The 19,129-nt window shown below is 49.1% G+C and overlaps 1 long non-coding RNA gene and 1 pseudogene across 1 annotated transcript; both read left to right on the top strand.

Annotated features, from left to right (window-relative positions):
- Window positions 1-387: 387 nt before the first annotated feature.
- LOC129489885 (uncharacterized) lies at window positions 388-7,606 on the top strand. Its single transcript, XR_008660112.2, has 2 exons — window positions 388-1,544; window positions 3,061-7,606. It is a non-coding gene; the product is annotated as an uncharacterized lncRNA (long non-coding RNA).
- Window positions 7,607-13,496: 5,890 nt separating this feature from the next.
- Window positions 13,497-17,383, top strand: LOC129490699 (suppressor APC domain-containing protein 2-like; annotated as a pseudogene).
- Window positions 17,384-19,129: the final 1,746 nt, after the last annotated feature.

The following is a 19,129-nucleotide window of genomic DNA, read 5'->3' as shown; positions in this document are numbered from 1 at the left end:
TTGGAGATACTGGGAAGCCAAGAGTTTCCTCCAAGAATGGAGATTCCTTGGAAGTGAGGCTCACCTTGAGTCAAGAAAGACGAATCACACATGATATTTGCCCAGGGTCTCAAGAACAGAGCCAGAAAGAAGAGCTGGGGCCGGCGGGACTGTGGGGGTCCTCTCTCCCACCTGAAAAGCTACTGCTGCCTGCCGATCCTCTCAAGAGGAGACCTCTCTGGGCTCCAGCACCTAAAACAGACAAAGCTGGGAGGATGCTTCTCTCTTCTATGTCACACGTGTCCTGGAGAAAACCCGTGTATCTGAATGACCAAAGAAAACTATGAGAAAAAGTGCAAAATCTGTGCCAGGCCATTCAGTGTCTGGCTGGGGCTCTGGGGTGCACATGCATTCCAAGAAGACTGAAGGGTGCCAAGCCTGCAGGAAATGTCCATCAGACCTGCCTCTCACACCTGGAGTAGGACTGCCCATCCAACTTCATGATGCAGAACTGTCTTTAAAAGGTGACTGCAGATATGGAGAGAGGGATTTCTAACCCTGATAGAACACGACCAGCTGTCCTGCTGGGGAAAGCTGCATCCACCAGTGACATGCTGCTCAAACTGGCCCAGGATACACTCTACTACCTAAGGAATAAGCCCCACATTTGCTATTTGTGGGTGAAACGAGAGGGTGAGAGAGGAAGGGAGTGTCCGCACAGACATGAGAAGCCTGCAGATCCAGATGACCTCTTGCTGATCAGAATAAGAAAGATCGACTTGTGAAAACAATGACCCCGTAGCAGATGAGCTTCTAAAGCAGGCTTCAACCATGCGTCATCTGGACCCACTGGTGGAGAATTCTGCCCCCACTCTATGTTGATGGTCTGGGGGATACCATTACTGAGACAGATCTAAGAAATAATCTCTACCTGTTGGCGAAATCTGGATGGTCACTTGTATGAGACAGCAGTGTGCTCTCATCAGCTTTCCACAGGGCAGGCTGCGGAAATGGTGCTGAGAAGTACTATTGTAAATTGATTGTCCATGGCTGCAGACTCACCATCAAATGGAAGAAGATTCCAAGATCTCAAAAGGAAAAAGAGAAGGATGGAACCACAGACTCTGGGACCCTGCCAGAGCCTATTTCAGTGCTGCCAGGAGCTCCTCCTCCCCCTGCAGCTCTGGTCCCCACCTTGGAGCCTCCTTCCAAGGAGTGAGACTACCTTTCTGACTTTTTCTGACCATAGACACCTTTTCTGACTTTTTCTGTCCTTGGCACCTGCTGAGGACAGCAGACCCAGGGACCCGGGCTCCTGGGCCCATTCTTGCCCAGCTTCTTCTTGATCATGTGACTTGAAGGCATTCTTGTGCAGTGGAAGCAGGGCCCCAGGACCATCTGATAGATCGATGGTCTCTGGCCTCTGCTCCACTGATGGTCAGATGGTGGCCACTCAGGGTGTGAGAGCCCAGCCATCGCTGTTTCCTTGAGTTGAAGAGGTTGGAGGCTGGTCCACCTGCTCCTATCCCACCCTCGGCAATGTGGACGGTTGCTCTTTGAGCCTGGTAATGTCACTGCCTTGGCCCTGCCAGGCATGCCCTTCCTTGGGGGGGACCCTGTGTACCCACACACTACTTTAAGGGGCTTGCTCTTCCTTGGGCCAAATTCTAGTTTTGGCCAGTGCCCCAGGAAGTTCAGTGCCCTGTTTTGCTATCTTGGCTATTTCTGGGGCACCTGTGGTTCTCCTGGGTCCCTTTTCTCCCAGGGCTTGGGCTGGGCTGGGCATCTGTAGGTCTGGGATGTTTGCCCTGTGAGGGAGGCTCTGTCACACAAGTGGGCAGGCATGGGGACCTGTGACAGGCTGCTGGCTGGCTAGGGCTCTGCAGATGCCACAATCCTTTTCCCCTCTAGCAGCCTCTGAGTCCAGCTTCCCCATTGACACTGATTTCACCCAGCTCAGGAGCTGAAGGCTGTGCTGCTCAGTGGCCCCTGAGAAAGGTCAGGTCCATGCAAGGGGAGTGTCTATGGCCCTACTGTTGGGTTTTCATTGGGCTGGGCAAGGCCTGGTTGTGGAGGCCCTGATGGGGTTCAGGGCCAAGGCCTGTCCTATGGTCCTGGGGGTGTCCAGGGAAGATGAAAGAACAGGGGTTCGGCATCCCTGCTCAAAGCTGCACTGTGGCCACCATGAATCCCGGATGTCCAGGTCCATGGGGAGTTTGGGAGAGAATTTCAACACAGAACTCACCAAAAATCCCATGATCTATCCTGAGATAGGAACAGACTTGCCACATCTTGGGCTGCTGGGCCCCCAGAGAGTGACCTGCTGTCCTGGGCTCTACGGAATTCTCATGCTGCTGGGCCTTGGCCTCAGGTCAGCTTCTGGGCTTCTGGAGCTGGGCTGGTGGGCCAGGGAGAGCCAGCCCATCCCCCTTGGGAAGGGTCTCCATGCTGAGGGATGCTCGCAGAGGCCTGGGTGCCAGAGACACTCGCTCCAGGACCAGGGCCTTCCTAGGGATCCTTGTATGTTTTGCTGAATGGAAAGCAAACTTGGTCCACCTCTCCCCCAAGCCCATCTGACCCTTGTACGGTTTGAGCTTTTGGAGTCTTGGGGTCTCCAGTAACCCACCTGGTCTGACGCTGAGGAAACACCTACAGGCTGCTGATCCCACAGTGAGGGGTGTGTGCCGCCTGGGCATGGGCACTTGTGAGTGACGGTACCTGCTGATCCCACAGTGAGGGGTGTGTGCCGCCTGGGGTGTGGGAACTTGTGAGTGGGGACCCCTGTTGCTCTCTGGCCCTGTTGGTGCTCGCAGCTATGGGTGTGGGCTGGCACAGATGGGACTGAACCCTCCAGGGCCCTCCAGGGTTCTTCTAGGGCAGGAGTGGAAGGGTGTGGTGGGGGGCTTGGAGGGGTCTTGCTCTCATCCCCTGCCCTATTACTGAGGTGAGTCCAACACCTGACCTGGGGCCCAGCTGGCCTGTTTTTAGAAGCTTCTTAGAGAAGGAAGAGGAGGAGGAGGAGGAAGGCCTCGGGAGCAGGGATGGAGGGTCCTGGGAACTCCCCACTATTTGCTGTCTTAGATGGTGACTCAGGAAGGGACCTGGTGCTGGAGACCACCTGGGGGGCAGGTCACAGTGCATCCTTCTGAGCTCAGCCATGGAGGCCTAAAAGTGCCTGAGAACCACATCATCGTCCAGAGCCCAGGTATGAGACACTTCAGTCTCGGGAGAACTCCCACAGGACAAATAGGAGAGCCTCAGGAGAGGGTCTAGGTTTGGGGCTGGGCGTCAGGCCAGGAGGGGTCTCCTGGGAGCGGTCTGTGCCTTCACCCTGTTTCTGCCCTGGGCACCTCGCACTGGGCAGTGCTGGGTCCTTTCTGGACACCCCTGGGGTCCAGCTCTGCACAGGAGGCAATGGATACGGGAAGGCCCAGGCAGGGAAGTGCTCGCCACACTCCTGCCTTTCATCTGAGTTGTGTCAGGAGTGGATTCAGTTTCCAGGAGGACTCATGGTGCCCTGTCCAGCCCACCAGGGCTGGATTGGTTTGGCCCTCCCTCTGGGCTAAAGCAGAGGGTTCTGTGGGCAGTGTGGGCACTGGCCTCGGGCCAGGTTTGATGTACTTGTTGCTCCCCCAGCGCCCTTGGGCACATGGGGACAGGGTTCTGTGCACTTTCAATGCCACATGTGCCCTGGCTGTGAGCATGTGCTTGCCCTGCAGAAGGCAGATGTACCAGAGCTTCAGGATGAGCTTGTGATGAGCTTGAGGTAGGAGTTTGTGGGGACAGCAGGCATGGGAGGACCTGGTCCTTCAAGGTAGAGGGCTGGTGGCCTGAGCAGGGCCTACTGGGGCCTCAGTCTGTGGTGCTGGGGGTCCCCTATGTATGGGGTGAGACCTCCCACAGGAGGCTGGATCAGATAAGGTCTTGCAGCTTCTTATAGGGGTGGTCTCATCTCCATCAAATGTGGCCCCTGAAAGAAGGGGCTCCCCAAGTACTCTCCCAAGATGAGTCCTGGCCCAGTCTGCCCAGGATGCTGGCCCTGAGTCCCAGCCCCAGCCGTGTGATGCCCCCTCTCAGGCAGGGCATGGTTTGTGTGCCCTGCAGGGACCTGCCTCTGCCTCCTGTGCAGAGGAAGGGAGCTGGGTCCTTCTGGAGGGGCCAAACCCCTCAGCTGGGGAAGCCAAGCCCTGTAGGGCAGCAGGGTCCCTGGCCTGGGGTCTCCTGTGCATACTTGTCCCATCAATCAAGCACTGTAGGAGCCATTTTAAGGTGGCAATCTGGGTACACAACATTTGCTTATCTTCACAGAAGGAGCAGAGGTGTTCAGAGCCCCCTGGACTGCCCTGAAAACCTCACTATTCCAGGCCCCTCTGCAGACTCTTCCCAAGGCCAGAACTCCAGGCAGTAGGCTGGGCTGTCACCCTCTTCTCTGAGACCCTACCCCTGTCCTGAGACCTCCCCATTGTCCCTCAGATGCCCCATCCCTCCGGATTGCCCACCTCCCCTGGGATCCTCCATGCCCCACATGTCTTACTTGATGCTGCAGCGCTCTCAACATGGCGTGGCTTATGAAGGTGTGGCTCACATCTAGGTCATTCTGGTGCACGTTCGCTGAGGACATCTTGGCCTGCTTCATTTTCTGTAGAGCAGGGCCAAGCCTCAGAACAGACACAAGACTCACTGTCAAAATTGCTGTCATGAAATAGCGGTTCTGGAAGGAAAGGAGGCTTTTTCTGTAGAAACTTCATTTCCAAAGCCAGGGAAAGTCAGCAGCATGCAGCTCACCTGTGTTGCCCATGCCACTGTCTGCCCAGGATTTGTGACTGACCCCTTCCGCCCCCTTAGGGTTGACTTTCCCTCCATCTGGGTAACTGGGCTTCTGACACGGTCCGGCCTTTGCATCCTGCTGTGGCTGGGACTGGAAGGACCAGACCTGGTGTTTCCCTGGGTTCTTGGCCTTCGCCTTCTCAACATTCAGTAGGGGTGACCATGCTGGGCCCCAGACATCTGTGAGGTTTCCTTTGTAGATCCAATGAGACATCTGTGGGCAGAAGAATGCTCTGGTCAGACAGGCCTCAGGGTGACCCCAAGGGAGATTTGAACCTAAGGATTCTGGGTTTCCAGCCTTTGGCTCCACGGTTCCTCAAGAGAGGTTCAGTCTGCCTAGGACTGGGCTTCCCTTCCCATGAATAAAGAGTGAGCAAGAGCTCAGGTTGTGAACTCTGATCAGGATTTACTCCTTCCTTTGGGGTGATCAGAAGGTGTTCCTGTTCCTGGCTTAGAAGTGGCCCAGGCCCTGGCATCAGATTCCTCCCAGCAAGGTGATCCTTGCAGGGATGGGCAGGAGGGCTGGGGACCAGGCCTGTTGTCCTTTTGGTGAGGAAAGTGTACCCTTCTCTGAGAGGCAGGCAGCACCAGGCAGCAACAATGGGCACCTGTCCTCAACCCTGAAGAGTGGTCACGGGGGACACTCATCCACCTCTGTGCCTTCTTGCTGTTCCTAGATTTATTCCAGTTGTCAAGCATTCATAGCCATTTATCTGTCCATCTGATGCCCTGATGTTTTTGCTGTAGATAAGAAGTGATTGAGTGAGCTGAGCTGCCAGGCTTCCTGGAGTTATTCTTGGATGCTGGGTCATGTGCTTAGGGGCCCCGATGTGACTGAACTGGAAGGACCAGATAGGACAGAACCCAGTCCCTGATGAGTGGGCACTGGTGGCCTGGCCTCATGACCACAGGACACACTGTTCCCAGGGCACAGACACCCTGGGCTTTGGTTGGATCTTGGCCTCTAGGTAGGGCTCTGGTGGGCAGTGGGCAGTGACTCCTGAGACACCACTGTGATTCTCGGTGGTGGCTGTGGTAAAACACCTGCAGGGCTGGAGTTTAGTGTGAGATTCAGCAGGAACTGTGGCCTCTCCCAGTGTCAATGTGTCACTCCCACTCACCAGCACCCATGCCCACAGGCCATGGCCTCTGCCTCACCAAACCCCTGCCAAGTCGCCCATCTATGGAGCAGCTTCCGTGCAGCAGGGTCGGGCTCTTACCTCCACCTCCAAGGCACAGACAGGGGCAGCTCTGTGTCACTGTAAGGCCATGAGGAGAGCTGAGGACCTGGACCAGGCTGGGGGCCATCCTCTTTCCTGAGCAGGCCTCAGGGAAGGACCAGCCCCATCCTCATCGGACCCAGGTCTCAGCCCAGGAGCCTGCATAGGGAAGAAAGGACAGACAGGGCCTCCATGCTGGCTGACACTCAGGAGGGGCCGGGGCAATGGAGCAGAGGGAGCACAGGGCCAGGCACAGGCTGCTCAGGATCCACGGGGGCTCAGGCTGCACAATGGGGCTGCCCCTCCTGGGCTGCAGGCAGCATCCCCTATGGGAGCTGAGAAAGTCCAGTCCTGAGATGGGGCAGGTCTGCCCAGGGGTGTGTGGCTGGGCCCTGACAGCAGTCTCCTAAAATGTGACTCTATCGCCAGGGATTAGTCAATCGGTTCCAATTAGTCATTCAGTTCCAAGAATGCTGAGAAGTACCCAGTAGAGCGAGGATTCACCTGGAGCCCATCCTGTCTAATGGACTCTGACCATCCCGCGTCCACCTGCCTCTCCTGCATGTCGGTCACCACCCTTTTTCCTCATTTCTCCATTGTGTCTGACCCAGAGGCTGCGATCCTCTCTCCAGTCACAGTGGCCCTTCTTTTACCCTTGTCCTGTCAGAGTGCCTGAGCAAGACTCCCCAGATCCATCCACATGCCTGGCTTGTCCACTTACTAACTGTGCTGCTGTGCATGGCCGGGGTGGCACCAGAGGCAATGAGGGTGACTGAGGGCCCCACAGGTGGCCAGCTTGGCCCTTTACCCCATCCTTAGCCTCAGGGGGTTCTCAGGGCTGTCAGCCAGCAGCCCTGGCTTGGGGCACCTGGCTGTCCTCCTCCCACTGTTCTGACTCAGCCTCACCCACCTGTCCTCTGTCTGTGGTGCTGACCAAGCCAGCAGGTAGCAGGTCCCCAGAGGGTGCTGCTGAGCTTTGGGAACCCACCGAGGCTCCTCTGCTGAAGGTCCCAGGTGAGTCGCTGCCCCTGGTTCTACATCATCCACTGTCCTCTTCAGCACCATCCACCCCACGCCAGGCCAGCTCCATGCAGATGCATCCGCGAGTCACCAGTCTCAGGGTCCTCTGTTGTAGGATGGAGATTACTGTACCTGCTGTACAAATTCGTATTTATTGTGTGAAATAAAGTATAGAAGCTAAAGTAAATGAGGACTTTGGTTTGCATTTTCCTGATGATCACTGATGCTGAGCACTTGTTAGCCATTTTTATATCTTTTTTTAAAAGATAAATATCTATTCAGGTTCTTCGCTTGTTTTTAAATCAGGTTATTAGATTTTGGTGAGTTTTCTCTCTTCTATTCAGTTGTGTGGCTTCTTATGTATTTTGATTTTAACCCCTTATGAGATATATTGTTAGCAAATATCTTCTCTGAGGTCATAAGCTGCTTTTTAATTTCATTGATTGATTTCTCCTGTGCAGAAGCTTTAGGGTTAGATATACTCCTACTTGTATTTTTGTTTTTTGTTGCTTGTGTTTTTAATGTCGTATTTAATAAATTATTATCTGAACCAATGTCAAGGAGCATTTGCCCTGTGTTTTCTTCTAGGATTTTTACAGTTTCTGATTAAATACCAATGGGATATCACCTCCTATCTCTTAGGATGGCTGTTATAAAAAGGACAAGAGATAACCAGTGTTGGTGATGTTGTGGAGAGAAGGGAACCTTTGTACACTGCTGCTTAGAATGTAAGTTAGTACAGCCATTATAGAAAACAGTATGAAAGTTCCTGAGAATCTAAAAATAGAACTACCATATGGCTCAGCAATCCCTCCTATGAATTATATATCAACAGAAAATGAAATCAGCATCTTATAGAGATATCTTCACTCTCCTCTTCTCTGTGCCCCACCACAGCATTGTTCCCAACAGCCAAGCCATGGGATGAAGTTACTGTGCACTGATGGACGAGTGGAGGAAAAAATGTGGGGGAGGTGTTTGTGCATGTATGTGTGTGTGTGTATAATATATGATAATATAATATTTTTTCAGCTTTTAAAAAGTTGAAGATACTGCCATTTGTGATAACATAAATGAACCTGGAGGATATTAGGCTAAGTGAAATAGCTTAGGGAGAGAGAAAAATACTGCATAATTTCTGTTACATATGAAATCTTTAAAAAGGTTAAATACATAGAGACAAGATAGAATGATGACTTGGGGGAGAAGAGACACAAGTCAACGTTTCAGTTATATAAAATAAATGCATCTGGAGGACTAAAGTACAATTTAAAAGTTATAGTTACTATTTTTATATTATATACTAGTGATTTTTGAACAGGGTAAACTTTAGGTGCTTTGACACCAAAAGGAAACTACATGAGTTCATGTATATGTTAAATTGTTTGACCACAGTCATCATTGATATGTATATGTGTATGTATATATATAATTATGGGCTCATTAAATTTAAATGCTATAAATAGGTAACAAAGAATAAAGTTAATTGAAAAACGGTCATTAGACTTGATTTTGCCTAAATGACAAACTGAAACTACCTCCTAAATATTAATATTTGTACATCACATAAAGTTCATATGTTGGAAATATGCTTAAAGAAAAGGAATTATAAATTTTAATAAACACAGAATGACACAGTAAATGCAAAACAGTAGAAAGAGATGAAAATCTGATTAATCAGAGTGGTTAATGCTTAGATATAATTAATGATGTGTTAGGAGCAATTTCGAGTCACTTACACATAAATTTAATACCAAAGAGTTTATGTGTACACAGAGATTAAATAAAAAAATACATTTACAATGATATTAATATTAAAATGATTATGGGAACCAACTGTCTGCTATAGAAAAAATAGAGTGTTAAGTAACTAGTAGAAAGTTTGAAACTTTGTTAGAAAGTTAATCAAGTGAAAAAGTGATCAGCATTTTTGAGCACTAAAGAGAGGATGGACAAAATTTTCTTTTCTTTCTTTCTTTTTTTTTTTTTTGAGATCGAGTCTGTCTCTGTCCCCCAGGCTGGAGTACAGTGGCGCAATCTCAATCTCAGCTCACTGCAAGCTCTGCCTCCCGGGTTCACGCCATTCTCCTGCATTAGCCTCCCGAGTACCTGGGACTGCAGGCGACCACCACCATCCCTGGCTAGTTTTTTGTATTTTTAGTAGAGACGGGGTTTCATCGTGTTAGCCAGGATGGTCACGATCTCCTGACCTCGTGATCCACCCGCCTGGGCCTCTTAAAGTGCTGGGATTACAGACGTGAGCCACCGCAACCGGCCCATAATTTTCCAATACCAAGAAAATCATTTGATATTGCAAGGTTTTAAACCTAAATTAGTGTATTTAACTTCACAAAGGCCGAAATCCTATAAGTAATGTTTCTTGAACACTTTAAAATGACAATAAAAATTAAAGTGTAACCAACAAGTAATGTGAAGCCACATGCAAATTTCCTTTTAGATCGTTTTAGTATTTTTTAATTTTATGTGAATTTTTATTTTAATAGGTTTTTGGGGAACAGGTGGTGTTTGGTTACAGGGAGAACTTTTTAGTGGTGATTTCTGAGATGTTGGTGCACCCATCACCCAAGCAGTGTACACTGTACCCAGTGGGTATTCTTTTATCCCTAAGATTGTTTTAAATGACATCTAGATTAAATAGAACATTCAGACAGAGATTACTTTTACAGCACTAGAGAAACGCTAAGGAGGAAGCTTTGTGACTGAAACCAAAAGACCTGAATTTATATATTTAATTCCACTAATTAACATTCTTAATTTTATAGAAAAACAGCAATTCTGCCCACGTGCAGGAGTTATGCATTAAAGTGGAGCATGATCATTTCAGATATTTGTCCAAAACATAAAAATTCTTCCAAGTATTAAGAAAATATTTATACTTCACAGATAATGTTAGTGTATAATACATGGGCATTGAGATGTTTCAAATGAGCAAAATTTCTCATAGGACACCGTTCTACACAAAATATTTATGTAAAATTTTTTACTCATATATGCATGCGGACATTTGATGTTTTAGCACGGAATAACATTCTCAAAGGTCATTTAATGTAGTAAATTAAAAATCTTTAAAGTTTACAAGAATTTTAAAACTACCCAGCAGAACTGATAGAAAAATATGGGAACTTCCCAGGACCAGAACTGAATCAAGAGGCAAATTCACAGGAGTCATGAAAGCAAGAAGTTAGAGCTGCCTTCAGGTACAGCTCTGATTGAAGGGCTGAGTACACAGACCTCAAGCCTGTGAAAATCGTCCACTCTGCCCTTTGGAATATACAGAGAAAATTACTAACTGGGGCCATCCCAAATGTGAGATCTCTAAAATGTAAGAACCAAATTGTAAATTATGAAGCACACAAAATAAGCTACCCAAAAAAGGGAAAGAAGAAATTATATAACCCATAAATTTCACAGATTGGAAACATATTTAAAATAATTAAGTAACACAAATGGGGAAGGAGAATATCAAAATAATTTTGAAAACACGTAAAGTTCTAAAGCGGGCACTGGGGGCAGTGGCTTATGCCTGAACTCCCAGAACTTTGTGGGGGCCGAGGCAGGAGGCTCACTTGAGGCCAGGAGTTTGAGATCAGCTTGGGCAACAAAGCAAAAATTGTCTCTACAACAAATAGATATAAAAAAATAAGCCAGGCACAGTGGTGTGTGGTTGTACTGTCAGCTACTGGAGAGGTGGAGGTGAGAGGGTCTTTTGAGACCAGGAATTTGAGGTTGCAGTGAGCTATGACCACCAATGAACTCAAGCCTGGGTGACAGAGAGATTCTTTCACACACACACCCACACACTAAACAGGCATGTTTTGCAAAGACTCAAACAGAAATTGAACAACTGAAACTTAAATAAATTTAATATACAATGTATGGTTTAATTATTAAACGAAGTTAGTAACAACAGGATTAGTGAACTAGGATACTGAGATGAATAAATAAAAGAACTACAGAAAAACAAAATGATCACAATACAAACATGATTATACATGTACAAAGAATAAAATGAAATGAAATCAAATACATTGGTTTCACTAGCTTACATACAAATAACAAATCACATTAATAACAAATATTTGTAAATTTCTGAAACTCAATATCAGATGGGAACCCTTGAATGCAGAAGTGTATTGTGATTAATAGTGACCACCAACAAAAAATACTCGACAGAAATAAAAGTCAAACTGCATAACAGCAAAGAAAAGAAAAAATTTTAAAGCCATGAGAGAGAAAAGAAGAGAGAACCAACGAAGGTGAGAGCAAAGTCTCCACAGCCCGTGTTCAGTCAGAAAACAGAGAAATAAGTAAGAGTGCTGAGAGAAGTTACGGTTCAACCAATAATTAGATACTTCACTAACATATTTTGAATAAGAAAGGATGCACTAAATGATTTCCAAAAGTAAAAAAGTGGGAAATCTTATTACCAATATGAGCTTAGTAAGAATACACTTCAAAAAGAAAAAAAAATTTTAAATGGAGTTCAAGGAATCAAAATGAAATGCAAGAAACTGCAAACATATTGGGCTATGAAATCATGGTGGACAATGAACTAAAGGATCCATCAAGTCTTTGGCAGCATCAGTTTCCAAATGATTCATATAAAATAACAGTGTTAAATGAACTCTATATAATGTAATGAAATAAATTATCAAATCCTCTGATACTTGAATAATTTAACTGATGTTAGCATCTCCTTTTCGGATAATTATTTTCATAGAAAAAATATACAATACTTCTGTCTCATCATTTGCAGAATATCAATTATCCTTTTTTCAGAACTTATTAGCACCAAAGGGCTCACAGTGGCATAGGCCCTGGTCACAAGCCTCTGGACAGCCAAGATGACTGAATCATATGTTTATATCAGAATCAAGTAGGATGAGAGGCTCAAATCCAACCAGTACATGACCACAAAGAAACTCACCAACAGCAAGATGGTCTCGGCAGCCCTTTTTTCTGGAGAGACTCTTGGAGAGAGTCTGGTGCTGTGAAGGTGCTGGGATCACCTCTGATGCCTGCACAGGAAAGTCACCATGTATGCACTTGAGAGCAGCGTCTAATTCCCACAAAGAAGACATCTCTAGATAATGACAGAGTAAGAAAAATAAGGCTCCATATGATGGACTTCCTTGGAGAAATGAGGCAGTTTTATTGAGCCTCTAAAAACTGGTCTGAGTCATATTAAAAGAAACCACAGTGTCGAAGATTATGTAACTACTGCAGGACAACTGAGGGACCATAAGAAGACAAGAACATATGAAATATGATTTGTGAATTTATGTTTAAACCTCACCAACTAGGAGGTGCTGGGGCTGATGGCGATGGCCTGGAGCATGCTCAGGAGGCAGGTGGTGCAGACAGAGAGGTCCCTCATCACCGTGCTCAGCTAGAAAAGCATCTTACACTTGAAGTCATCTTGAAAATGAAGGGACTCAAAAAGGTCTGGAGACACCAAGAACACAATGGTGAGCAGCATCATGATGTGGACGAGGGCCAAGTGACTGGTGGTCAGGCCAGTGGGCTCAGGATCCAGAAGGAGCGTCATGGTACCAGAGAAAAGGAGGAAGATGTTGGCCGAGACTCCAGTAACAGCTTGGGCAAAGAAGGCACTTTTGAATGATAACATAAGAGGAAACTGCGTTCATTTTAATGGCAAAGAGGAAATATTTTATGTACCTGAAAAAATCAACCAATAAAACTTCCATCATCAATGTTACTTACTTCAGATTTAAAATTATCACCGTCATTATCATTTTAAATCCATCCATTTCTTTTGATTAATGTTGATTGTCACATATAAATTCTTAAACCTACAGCCTGATCATTATATGATAAACAAAATTATTAAGTTGATCGAACACCCACACATGCACAGTCACACCTGTAGAGGGCGCACATTATCTGTGCTCCTATAGTATCAAGGACACACTTTTTTATTAAGCATTTAGTTTTCACTTTTTGCATTCCTTCATTTAGTTTTCATCACCCAGAACTGTGACATGTATGTAAAAATGAATCATGGGTGTTTGTAGAACAGAACTGAAGTAGATTTTGTGCTAATGGAAAAAGCAATCACCTGATATATTTTGGAAAAAAATAATAATGCATTGAGTGGCTGTGATATCACAAGAGTCTGACATCATGCTGAACATCACATTCATGCATGCAAAGTTTAATGTATCCTATAAAAATTATATAGCAGATACATAGCAGAAGGTGTTCTTTTCAGATAGTTTGTGGTAGTAAAAAAAAACTCCCTATTAGCAATTAGTATAATAGGATTAAACATAATTTTATTATGGTCATCTACCAAAATCTTCTTAATGTGAAGTATATTAAAAACCTTGGAAGCGCGTCTGGCCGGCCCCCCCACGGGGCCGCGCGGGGACGCACGCAGGCGGAGGCGTGGATCGATCCCCGGTGCCCATGACCCGGGCCCCGACGGCCCAGCGGAGCCGCATGCCTCCCGCCGCGCCCGCGCGCAGCACAGAGGGGCTGCCGCGCGCCTTCCTGCAGAGCCTGCGCACGCTATTCCACATCCTGTACGATCCACGGCGCGGCTGCGAGCACCTGCGCGAGATCCAGTCCCGCTGGCAGGGCGCCGACGCGCGGGAGCTGCCCCTCGGGGTCCTGGAGGGCCTGCGCGAGGTGGCCCCTGCCAGCGGCTACCTGACCTTCCAGCGCTTCGTGGCCGGCCTGCGCACCGCACTGCTGAGCGCCAACGGCGGCCCCCGGGACCCCACGCACGCCCCGGCCCGGCCCAGGAACCAGCCGCCGCAGCGCCTGCTGTTCGCGCCGGCCGACGAGCCGCGGATGGTCCTGGAGAGGAAGCACCTGCCCCTGGGCGAGCGCGCTTCTCTGGCTGGTCCTAGCCGCGCGGCCCGCAGCCCAGAGCAGCTGTGCGCCCCCGCCGAGCCGGCGCTCTGCCCGGTGGAACCAGAGCGGTCCCAGAGCGCGACGCTGGAACACAGCCCCAGCGCGTACGCAGGTGCAGCGGCCTGCAGGGCCTTGGAGGCAGACTCAGGGGATGCCCCGCGGGCCCCCAGTGCCCGAGGAGAACGTCAGAGGCACACCATCACCAGCGGCGTTGACTGCGGCCTGCTGAAGCAGATGAAGGAGCTGGAGCAGGAGAAGGAGGTGCTGCTGCAGGGTTTGGAGATGATGGCGCGGGGCTGCGATTGGTACCAGCAGCAGCTGCAACGAGTGCAGGAGCGCCAGTGCCGCCTGGGCCAGAGCAGAGCCAGCGCCGACTTTGGGGCCACGGGGAGCCCCTGCCCACTGGGGCGGCTACTGTCCAAGGTACAGGAGGTGGCTGGGTGCCTGGGGGAGCTCCTGGCTGTGGCCTATGCCAGCTGGGCCCTGCCCACGTCCTCCTCGGGGCCCCCTGCTCTGCCCTGAGGTCAACCTCGTCCCCGGGCTGTCAGCAGCAGACCATCCTCATGCTGAAGGAGCAGAACTGACTCCTTATCCAGGAGGTGACCGAGAAGAGTGAGCGCATCACGCAGCTGGAGCAGAAGTCAGCGCTCATTAAGCAGCTGTTTGAGGCCCGCGCCCTGAGCCAGCAGGACAGGGGGGCCTCTGGACCCCACCTTCATCTTGCCGGTGTGAGCTGAGCGGGCCCACAGGGCCAGCCTGGCACTCAGCCCTTCGGAGCGGGCACTCTGTCGCACCCAACCTCTCTGGCTGGAGATCCCCGGCAGGCCCAGGCAGTCCCGGAATGGGCGCCTTCCTGCACCCCTTGCCATCCAGGCTTCCCGGGCCTGTTCCCGGCTGGCCCCCACACCGAGCCCTTGACTCGGTTTTGGCTTCCGGTGCTGACATGGGCGGAGGCTCTCTTGAGTCCGCATAGTCCGCAGCTACTACTGCCGCTGTCAGTGGACAGTGAGGGACCCCTCCACCAGTTACCAGATCTTTGGTCGCCCGGTTTCCAGCGGTGCTGCCCTGGGTCCCATCTCCCGGGAAAGGCACTGCTCACGCCAGGCTGCACTTCCGACAATGGCCAGCAGAGGGCGCTGGACGGCACGGATGCGGCGCTGAGGCTGCGCCCCAGACCTGGGGGGTCCAAGGGCAGCTTACCCCCACCTCAACCAGGGCACCAGGACAAGGTGGCTGTCGCTCGGACGGGAGCAGATGGAGGGGATGGGGAAGGCCTCTAAGCGGGGGTTGCTCGCCTGGCAGGGAAGCCCAGGGATGGCGGTCGGACTTCAGGTCCCGGCCAAGGCTGAGGGACTCTGGCTGCAGCGGATCGGGGAGCCAGGTGGACGAGAGCTTGGCCTGCTTGTGCCTCCCGCAGACCCCGGGGTGATGGTCTTCCTCATCCTGGCCAGGACGCTTCCCCACGTTGCGTCCCACAGAACAACCTGTGAGCCTGGCTCACCAGGAGGGCCCTGTCCCCAGATGCCTGGGCCCCCACTTTCCAGGCACGTCATAGGGAAAGTCTGTCACCCCCTCACTCAGGATTCTCAAGGCCTGGGGTCCTGCTCACCCCCCTTTCCTCTCACGCCCAGCCTGATCCCAGGTTTCATCGAGGAGGAACCACTTCCCTTAGCCAAGGAAAACGAGAACCCCCAGGGTACAGGAGGAGGCTGGGGCAGGTCCCCTTGGGTGTCACTCCTTGCCCCTGTGCCCAGGCCCACTCCCGCTGGTGCTGGGGTACGCACTGGTGGGGGCCTCATGCTCAGCCCAGCCTGGAGGGCCCCAGTGCCACCAGAGCCAAGGGCACGGCAACATCACGGATGGGTTCTGCAGTCCGGGGCCTCCGATGCAGGGTCAGTGTGTGTGTCGGGGGGTGCGCAGGGTCCCTGATGCGGGGCCAGTGTGTGTGGGACGCAGGGCCCCCGATGCAGGGCCAGTGTGTGTGGGGCGCAGGGCCCCTGATGGGAGGTCAGTGTGTGTGGGGCGCAGGATCCCCTCGTGCCCAGGGCACTTTGGTGCACTATCCCACAAGGCACCCCTGTCTCAGAGGAGGGGTCTTGGCAGCCAGCGCGGCAACTCCCTTCCAGAACCCAGCTCCACGATAACCTGCCCACAGCGACCCCACAGAGCCACATCCCCTGCTGCACCCGGGCTAAGAGGTGTCCCATGACAGGCCCAAGCCAGCCCAGCGTGCAGCTGCCTTCCGACCCTGAGGATAGGAGTGAGCCTTCCAGAGGACATAAGCACCCCAGGCCTGGACCTCCTGGGTGGGAAAGGGAGCGGGTCCTGAAGGCCTGTGTCCCACAGCGCCAGCACCAGGTGGACTGCAGTGCAGTGGATGGGCCAGCGGCAGCCGGGGAGAAGCCCCCCCACCACATCAGGAAGCTGGGGTCTGCCCACCAGGGCCTCCCCACATCTGCCTTTGAGGGTGCCTACCATGCCCTGGGGGATCCGGGCATCTTTACAGGACTGGAAGCAGAAGACAGAACAGTGTCTGTCCCAGGGTGACTTCATCAGGAGACCGCCCACGTAGAGCTGGACCCCGCAGCTAAAGCGGAAATGTGAGACAGGCTGGCACCTCCGGAAAACTGCCTCTCAGCCTTGGTGTTCCATGCAAGCTGAAAAAAATATGGGTCTTCCAAGTTTACAGCTTGCAATCAGGCTAGTGTGTGGCCCTAGAGACCACGAGGGGAGAATTTAAAGTGGCCCCGGCTGGCACAGTCTAAGTAGCTGGCAGAGGGACATGCAGACCCTGCCTGGAGCCCGCCCTAGTGGCGCTGGGCAGGTCAGTCTCCTTGCAAGATGTGACAGCATCCCTGGCCTCTATCCACGAGGTGCCAGTAGCATGCGCAGGTACATACACGTGCATGCACACAGTCATGACACCTAGAACTGTCTCAGGATGTCAAAATGTGTCCCTAGAGGCAGAAGTGTCCCTGGTTGAGAATGTGCCCCAGAGGAAACAACCACACCAGGCCTCAGGATTTTGTGTTGATCAAGTTCCAAGGAAAATGAATATCTGTCGGCTGCAGTGGCTCACGCCTGGAATCCCAGCACCCGAGGCCAGGAGTTCGAGGCCAGCCTGGCAAATGTAGTGAGAGACCCCATATCAAAAGGAAAAAAAGAAGAAAGAAAGAGGGAAGGAAGGAAGGAAGGAAGGAAAGAAGGAAGGAAGGAAGGAAGGAAGGAAGGAAGGAAGGAAGGAAGGAGAAAAGAAAATGTGATCTCCAGTTTTAAAATTCATAAACACCGCAAGAATACAATACACTATGAGATCCAGCAGAAACAACAGGTAGACTCTGTAGACACAGATACTGGAATTATCAGAGAGAATATAAAATAACAGTGTTTTATATATCTAAAGAAATAAAAAAGATTTCTGGAAATATGAAAAAAAATCTTGTTTTATCACATGATCGTTCAAATCGTCCTTAAGTATTAGAAATGCACTACAGTATCTCCAAACTTAAATAAACCCGAAGTAGTATAATTACATCACTCTGAATCAGTGCAGATTTGTAGTGTCTTAAAATGTAAAGATTTGCATAAATGCATAAAATAATTTGTACTACTTTATTAAAATGGAAAATAGTCAAACAAAATTCAAATTCAAATATAATTACATAATGTCAAATTTTCTTCCACAAATATATATATTTATATATTCATAATATTAATATTTCATCTAGAAACACGTACTGACTAGTTATAATTCAGTGAGATGTAAGAACAAATCTTCAGATAATTACAGACATCGTCCCACCTGAGTCTTGATCCTCACTGGTAATGAAGCTGAGAAACAGACGCTCACCTGGCTGAGTCTTGGAGTGAGTCTGTGTGTGAATTGTGGTCCCTGAGCCGTGGTTATAAGGAAGGGATGCTGTCAGTTCATCTCCCTCAGGCCCATAATTGTCATGTTACCTGTAGAAGCAGGATGGCCCTGACCCTGCGACTGTTAGAAAGGAGAGCCACTGGGAGAAAATAAATGTACCTAATTCCTGAAAACAGCAGAGTAGCCACAGCTGGGTTCTGAAGTTTAGAATGAGTGAGCTCATTTTCTTAGGTAAATTTTGCTCGGCTGGATTGCCTCCTCTCAGTCCTTGTCAACAAAAGGGATGTTAAAGAATAACTAACTTCAAACCGTCTTTACAGTTTCATGTCAGATTACCAAACGTTTCCTTGATGGAAAAAAAAAAACTATACATACATACAATGGGATGAATGAATATCATAATGCTGCATAAAAGAAACCAAATTAAAAAGCATGCATAGTATCTAATTCCATTCATTAAAAAAATCAGAAAGCAAACAAAACTGAATTTCTGGCTTCAGGTAAGAGTGAAGTATCTTGTTTAACAAGACTCTCACAGGAAAAGTAATACATTTTTGATAAAATATGATATGTAATCATATAGAAATATATTTATGTGTAATACATATGGTATAATACATGTATGGGTAAGAAGTGAATGAGAATTTCAGCTTCATCCACTGTAGGGGAGTTAGGGATTGGAGTTAAGTTCAGTCAAATTAAGTTTCTTCTAGAAAAATAACAATACTCCTCAAAAAACATAACAGAATCTAGAGTGTCTATCTGTCATTTATAGTTTCTAGCATATAATTTTAAAATTCATGAGATGTGTGAAAAAAGCAGGATAATGTAATTCATATACAAGATTAAAACTAAAACAGGCATTAGAAGCTAGCTCCAAGACGTCCAAGGTGTTGTAATAAGATGACAAGAATTGGAAAGCAGCTATTATAAATATGGTCATGGAGGTAAAGAAAAATATTCTCATAATGACTGGGCAAATGGGGGATCTCAGCAGAGAAATGGAAATTATAAAAGAACCAAATAGAAATATGATAATGAAAAAAAGTACTGTTGAGAGGATCAGCTGATTAGAAACAGAAAAAATAAACTTAAAGACAGAGCCCTAGAAATTAACTAATCTGAAGACAATGTTTCAGACAAATGATTGAAGAAAAATAAACAGAGCCTTAGAGATCTGTGAGATGACTGGGTCCTGCTAGACAATGCCTGCCTTCCCCAATGCTGAGAGCCTGGCCCCAAAAGCCGATGGTCCACCCTGGGGCTCCTGCCACAGTCACTACTGCCACTGCTATTGCTGCCAAGAGGCCAA

This window comes from Symphalangus syndactylus, chromosome 9 (genome assembly GCF_028878055.3).
Source record: "Symphalangus syndactylus isolate Jambi chromosome 9, NHGRI_mSymSyn1-v2.1_pri, whole genome shotgun sequence".
Taxonomy (NCBI): Eukaryota; Metazoa; Chordata; class Mammalia; order Primates; family Hylobatidae; genus Symphalangus; species Symphalangus syndactylus.
The sequence above is the reverse complement of the archived record's forward strand: the minus strand, read 5'-3'. Positions and strand labels throughout refer to the sequence as shown.